Below are 7,491 nucleotides of genomic sequence, written 5' to 3'. Positions count from 1 at the left end.
CATCCGTCACACTCTTGCCACGCAGTCACCCATCGGAGAGACGGGTGACGAAGTGTATCAGATGGGTGAGAAGGTTGATGACGAGTAGGTGTGAAGTGGATGACGAAGAGGATGTAAGTGCCATGTAGGTGGATGAATGTTAGTGCGTGAGATGGCCGAGGTTAGTGGGAAGTCGTGGGTTGGGCTAGATGGGTGAGGAAATGAGTTGATGGGTGAGAAAAGACAGGCATATAGGGTGTTGGGGGTCGGGGGGTAGGTTGGAGCGGGGTGGGGGTCCTGTAATCGTGGGAGCTATTCCTCTTTATTAAGTTCTTCATAATCAAGTGTGGATGCAGTTACTTTAGCCCTGTGCTGAGAGAGAGAGAGAGAGAGAGAGAGAGAGAGAGAGAGAGTTATCACTCCATCAGAAAAACAAAAAAAATATAAAGCTTCCACGACACCGTTTTCTTCCATCTGTTTACACACACAAAAAAAAAAACGAGATGCGTTTCTGAAGGGGTGACTGAAGTGTTCTCCGGGGCACACTTCACGTTGTCCGCTTCACTGCTGCATAATCCATTTCCATTAGACATTCCCGTCCACCTTAACTTACGTAAGTGCGTGAGAAAATTAAATTGCCTGAAGCCGTACATTTCATTGTTGCAGTGTGTTGTTACTTCTGAGGGAGGCGGTGAGAAAGGGAGGGAGAGGAGGAGGAGGAAGGTGGAGAAGGGAGGAGCTATGGAGGGTGATGAGGTGTGTGGTGAGGGACAAGAAAAAATATGTAAAGTGGAAGAAAGAAAAATAAAAGGTGATGAAAAAGGGCGTGAATTAGAATGATAATATTCAAAGATTTAGGTAAGAGGAGGAAAAGGAGGAGGAGGTATGAGACAAGAGGAGTGAAGAGAAAGAAAAAGCAAAGAGTTCGACAGGAAAAGTGAAGCGGAAGGAGGAGGAGGAGGACTGAGAAGCAGGAGAAACAGGGAGAGGTGATAGATTTTTTTTTTTTTTTTTTTTTTTTTTTTTACGTCCTTGCCTGTTGCGCCGGTAGGCATCTTCCTGATGGGGCCTGATGGTCGGCCCAGCTCGTTCTGGCGCAGGCGAGTGTTTATAGTGGCGCCATCTTGCATTGGCTCATGCTGCCCCCCGGAACTCGTTCTTGATTCGCTTGGACGGCTTCCTCTAGAGTCCGGGTTGATGAGTGGTCTTAAGGACAGCATGTGGGTAGTTTTAAGCCACTCGGCGGTGACTGAAAAATCCGAGTGGTAGCGTGGGGATTCGAACCCGCGTCGTCCATCACGCGGTGAATGTGAACCCAGTACGCTACCAGTTCGGCCACCGCCTACCCACATACCCTGAAAAGCGAGATAAATTGAGGAGGAGGAGGAGGAGGAGGATGTATAGATGAAGGAGGAAGAGGAGGAGGAGGAGGTTGGAGGTGACAAGTGGCTTCATCGGGAAGAGTGGCGTGAAGCAAGGCCGTCTGGAAGGGCCACGCGAGAAGGGGCAGGAAGACGTAGCAATATAGGTCAAGGTGTGGCGGTCAGTCCATGGCGGCGACGACCTTACTGACTGACTGACTGACTGACTGACTGACTATGGTATTTTCGTACTTACTGATCGACGGACTGATTGACTGACTGATCATTTGACAAGGTGACTGTTTGGCTAACTACTTGACTAGCTAGCTGATAGACACAAGGTTACTTATTGACTGACTGACTGCCTATTGACTGACGCCGATGATGCCGGCGACGAGCTCACTCACTAACTGATTTTTTGGCTAACTAACTGAGTGACTGAGTGATTGGCTGGTTAACTAATTGCCTAGTTAAGTGTTAAGTTACTGGCTTACAGACTGACTGCCTGAATGATTGACTGACTGATTGGCTGATTTACTCGCCTACTGATTTACTGAATGTCTGCCTGCATGTTGGTTTGTTGGTCGGTGGTGGTGATAAGAGTAATGGTAATAATGATAATGATAATAATAATAATAATAATAATAATAATAATAATAATAATAATAATAATAATAATAATAATAATGATAATAATAATAATAATAATAATAATAATAATAATAATAATAATAATAATAATAATAATAATAATAATAATAATATTATTATTATTGTGTATTATTAATGTGTGTGTGTGTGTGTGTGTGTGTGTGTGTGTGTGTGTGTGTGAGAGAGAGAGAGAGAGAGGTCGCATCTCTTTGACCTCTGTGACGCCGGCTGCTGCAGGTCAAAGGTCAAACGCTTCGTTGTCGTGCGTATTGATTTTATCATTTCTTCCCTTTCCTCTTATTATTAATATTATTATTGTCATTTTTATATTATAATAATTTTTTTTTAATATTATTATTATTATTATTATTATTATTATTATTATTATTATTATTATTATTATTATTATTATTATTATTATTATTATTATTATTATTATTATTATTATTATTATTATTATTATTATTATTATTATTATTATTATTATTATTATTATTATTATTATTATTATTATTATTAATTGTATTGTTATTAAATGTTATCTTTTCTTACATTGCTGTTGGTGTTCCTGCTCTGGTATTTGTTTCATCTATAATCATTGCCATGTTTGTTACTTGCCATTACAATATTGAATTTTTTTTATAACTATTATGATATTAAATGCTCTCTTTATATTACTCCCAGATCAGCGCTTATCGCCTTTTTTTTTTTTTTTAGCTGCTTTGTTAACTGTACAAAAACATGATTTTGTTTCTTTAACTATCACATTTTTTATCTATTTCCATGTTTTATTTGCGCTATTACCTTATTTCTATAATCTTTATCGCCGTTATTTACAGGTTTTCAGTTTATTTCGTCGGTATTTAAAGCAGGGGTGAAGGGGGCAGCAACTTAACGGAAATAACAGAAAATGGTAAAGGAAGAGGAACAAAATAAAGGGTAGGAAATATAAAGGATACAAGGAGGGTCAAAGCGCAGCTAAAGGGTATGCTCCCATTATGTACAGATGTTCCATTATGTATTTAATAATTAGTAACCAGAAAAAAATAATTATCTTGAGCTTCACCTTCGTCATCCACCATCACCTTCATCACTAGTCCCCGTGATTGTATGTCGGTTATCACCATCCTTCCCACTCCCTGCTGACTGGCTCAACACAAAGGTACGCAACACACCTGTGGAGGGGACAGGTGCCAGGGTGACTGAAGGGCGTCAGGCACACCTTTCTTTCCTCTCCTCCTTGATCCTTCCCTCTTACTCCTGCTTCCTTTCTGTATTTTTCCTCCTTATCCGTCCCTGATTCTTCTCTTTCATCCCTTCATGGTTCGCCCTTGCTTTGTTTTCTTCATTTTCTTTATCTCTTTCTACTGCTTCTTTCATTCCTTCTTTCCTCCTGTCTCCTTTATTCTTCCTTCAGTATCTAATTTCTCTCTTCATCTTTCCCTACTTCTCTCATGCTATCTCTTTCCTCTTCTCTCATCTATTCTTTCTTCTTCATTATCTCCCCTTCCCTTTACCTCTCCCTATTTATTTTCTTTCGTACGCTTTCTTCTCGCCTCTCTCCTCTCTCCCTCATTGTTTCTTCGTTATCCCCTTCTTTATATTTCCTGTCTGGTGCTCCTCGTTAGTAAGTTTTGTTTTCTTTTGTTTCCCGTTCCTCGTCGATCAGCCTTCCTTCCCTTCCTTTCTTCCCTTTTTTCCTTTCTTCTTACCTTCTTTATCTTCTATTTTAACGCATATTTCCTTGCTTCCCTGCCTGTTCTTCCTTTTTCTACACTTATCCTTTTTCCTTCTTCATCTTCTCTTCTAATAATTAACCTGTTTACCTGTTGCTTCACCTGTGTGTTTAGCCAATTATCCACCTGTTGGTGTGTCTTGTTTTTAGCTTTTGTGTCTTTTTTTAATGTTATGTTTGTGTTTGTATTTGTATGGTATTTTGTGCTTTCTTCTTCATGTATATCTTGTATCTACTGAATGTTTTTTGGTGTGTTTTGTGTATAGAGTTTATTTAATTATAAGTAATCTTTTCATCTATTTACGTAATATGTATTTTTAGTCTCATGTACGTCTCTGTCTTTTTCAAATATTTCTATATATATATATATATATATATATATATATATATATATATATATATATATATATATATATATATATATATATATATATATATATATATATATATATATATATATATATATATATATATTTATATATATATATATTTATATATATATATATATATATATATATATATATATATATATATATATATATATATATATATATATATATATCTATCTATCTATCTCTCTCTCTCTCTCTCTCTCTCTCTCTCTCTCTCTCTCTCTCTCTCTCTCTCTCTCTCTCTCTCTCTCTCTCTCTCTCTCTCTCTCTCTCTCTCTCTCTCTCTCTCTCTCTCTCTCTCTCTCTCTATCTCTCTCTCTATATATATATATATATATATATATATATATATATATATATATATATATATATATATATATATATATATATTTTTTTATTATGTCTATATATTTAATTTTGTCATTATTATTTTTTAGATGACCCTTGGGGAATTACGTACATTTTGAAGTTAGTATTGAGCTTGTTAACCCGTCCGCTGCGATTGGCACGGTTGGCCTTCCTGGTAGCCTGGTAACATTATACTGCCAGGTCTTTCTCTGCCTCTGTGGTGGATAGTAGAGTGTTTCAAATTTGGTATTGGTGTGCTGGATATCCCCTCACATGTTTCAGGACTCTACATTTCTTCATTGAATTTTAACAGACACTTTTTGCTCCATTCCGTAGCTTGGTGAGGTCTAACTGTAGGAAATCCGCATTCAAGGGGTTAATATCGAAAGAAATCAACGTTGGGAAAATATGAGAACATAGATAGACACGCTCATAGACAGGTGAAAAAGGAACAAATGAGGGCTTAGGAAAGGAGAGGTTAAATTATTTTATGTATTCTTCGTCGCATATGGATGAGAAACACATGTAAGAGAATGGGAAAGAAGAGATTTAGGGGTCTGGGAAAGCGAAAGAATGGAAGGTTGATAAAAATTGGCAAGCGAATTGATTATAAACTTATAAAGAAAAGTAATGACTTTTTTATGGCTAAATATGCGAGTAAATTGAGAAAAGTGTGAAGATGGATTGTGCTTTTTTTCTAAAGGATTAGAAAAAGATAAGAAACCTCGGAGTGGAACGAAAGATGAATAATAAAAAAAAGAAGGATAATAATGGCTGCCTTTCGTTGATGAGAACACAAAGAAACAAACAATATGAAGAGACACTGGAAAAATAAATAACAGAGAAAGGATTAGACAAAAAGACCAAAGTAAGATGTAAAATGATAAGAAGTCAGGAAAACATTACAAAACTGGTTGTCTTTAGTTATTTCGGAAACAAGTGAACAGAGAGATGAACACAAAGGAAGGAGAAAAGAAAGAGAGCGAAGGAAAAGTGTAAAGAAAAGATGAAGTAATGGGGATAAAAGAGGAGCAGAGGATGCCTTTGGTCGCCTCGCACTCGGGCCATTAAAGAGGTGTGAGGACTGAGGCGGCGAGGAGGCGCGGGGAGAATGCGGGCGAGGAAGGAAAGAAGAGAGAGGGAAAAAAAACGTAATGGGTATAAGGAGAAAAATGGGTAGAGTAGAAAAAAAGATTGTGAAAAAGAAGATGCGTGCAGGTAATGTTGAAAACGGTGAAAAAGTGCAACGAAGAAGGAAAGAAGAGAGGGAACAACGTAAGGAGGGAGAAACAGTAAAGAAAACCGATGCAAAAAAAGGTGATGATTGTAGCTACTAAGAGAGGATGAAAAGTTAGAGGAAAAGAAAGTAAAAGGAGGAGAAAGTAAGAGGAAAAAGAAAATAGGAAGAAAAGGAAGAAATGAGGAGAAGGAAATCAGAGGAAAGGAGAGTAAGAAGAAAAGGAAGTATGAGGGAAAGGAAAGTAAGAGGAAAAGAAAGTTAGAAGAAAAGGAAAGTGAGAGGGAAAAGAAAGAAGTAAAACAATAAGTGGAAAATGAAAGCAAGAGGGAAAGGAAAGTAGCAATAAGCAGAAGTAAAGAAAGATTACCACCTTCACACACCTGCCTGACATAACGAGGTGCAGGAGGAAGAGGAGGGAGAGGGAGAGAATTAAAAGATCAAACACCTTTTTTTACAACGCTGGTAGTAAACATGAACATTACTTTTTTTCATTCATTCTTTTATTTTTTATGGGAGCACAACGTTGGCGGGGATTTATTGTATTGTTTTATTTGAATTGAGCTTTTAATCCGTCTCTTGACCGAGTCAACTACCCATCAATTTTTCTCTTTTCCATCTATCCAGCTTTGTTTTAGGCTTGGTAACGGTGATGTAGGAGGAGGAGGAGGAGGAGAATGGGGATGGGGATGGATTTTAAGGGTGAATGGTGATGGTTATGTTGGTGGTGTCAGTGTGCGTAGAGTGCTTGTAGGGATGAGTGTGGTGAGTGAAGATGGTGATGATGGTGTTAAATGAAGGTGATTGCAATGTTAATTAAACTAAATGTTGGGTGAAAAATACAGCAGGGATGATGATGGATAAAGAATGATGTTGATGATAGCCGAAGGGATGTTTAGAGAGGAATCTGGTCGTTGTTTTGATAGTGATGATGAAAGCTTTAATACCTAACTCGAACACTGGGATAGGCTGTTTATTCCATTACCTCATCTACAACCTTTCCCAGCATCATTTTCTTGACAGTAACACCTTTCGATAATTCTAAGCTTCCCCAAACTTAATGTTGAACTTGTTTTATTTCCTCCATGACCACACTCCATCCCATTACTACCTTTTTTCTAAGCTTAAGCGTTGTAATAAGACCTTTTCCCACCACTACAGACTCGCCTTCTACCATCTTAACACATGTAATCTCTATTGCTTGAAGGTTCCCACAAGTATAATTTTATCGCCGTCAAAGTCACGCACACGACTAACTTGATTCTATTCCCTTGATGAACGGTGATATAGGTTTGTTTTTCTCCTCCTCCTCCTCCTCCTACTTGTTCCCCTTTATTCCTATTCCTCCTCCTCCTCCTCCATCTCCTCCTCCTCTTCCTCCTCCTCTTCCTCCTCTTCCTCCTCCTCCTCCTCCTCCTCTTCCTCTTCCTCCTCTATCTTATTCCTCCTGTTTTCTTCCCTGATTATTCCATGACATATTTTACGTTTCGTCTTATCTTCTCTTTATATATATATATATATATATATATATATATATATATATATATATATATATATATATATATATATATATATATATATATATATATCTAGATATATATATATCCTTTCCTCTTATTCACATCTCCTTTCTCTTTTCCATTCTCTCTTCCTTCTCATAATCCAGCAATTTCCTCCTCCTCCTGCTCCTCCTCCCCCCACTGTGTTATAACGTGCTCGTGGGTCGTGTCTGATACCCTGATAGGCGATCAAACCCCTTACCTCTACCCCAGTAGGTGGTAACGCTTT

Source organism: Eriocheir sinensis, unplaced genomic scaffold, assembly GCF_024679095.1.
Source record: "Eriocheir sinensis breed Jianghai 21 unplaced genomic scaffold, ASM2467909v1 Scaffold928, whole genome shotgun sequence".
Lineage (NCBI taxonomy): Eukaryota > Metazoa > Arthropoda > Malacostraca > Decapoda > Varunidae > Eriocheir > Eriocheir sinensis.
The sequence above is the reverse complement of the archived record's forward strand: the minus strand, read 5'-3'. Positions refer to the sequence as shown.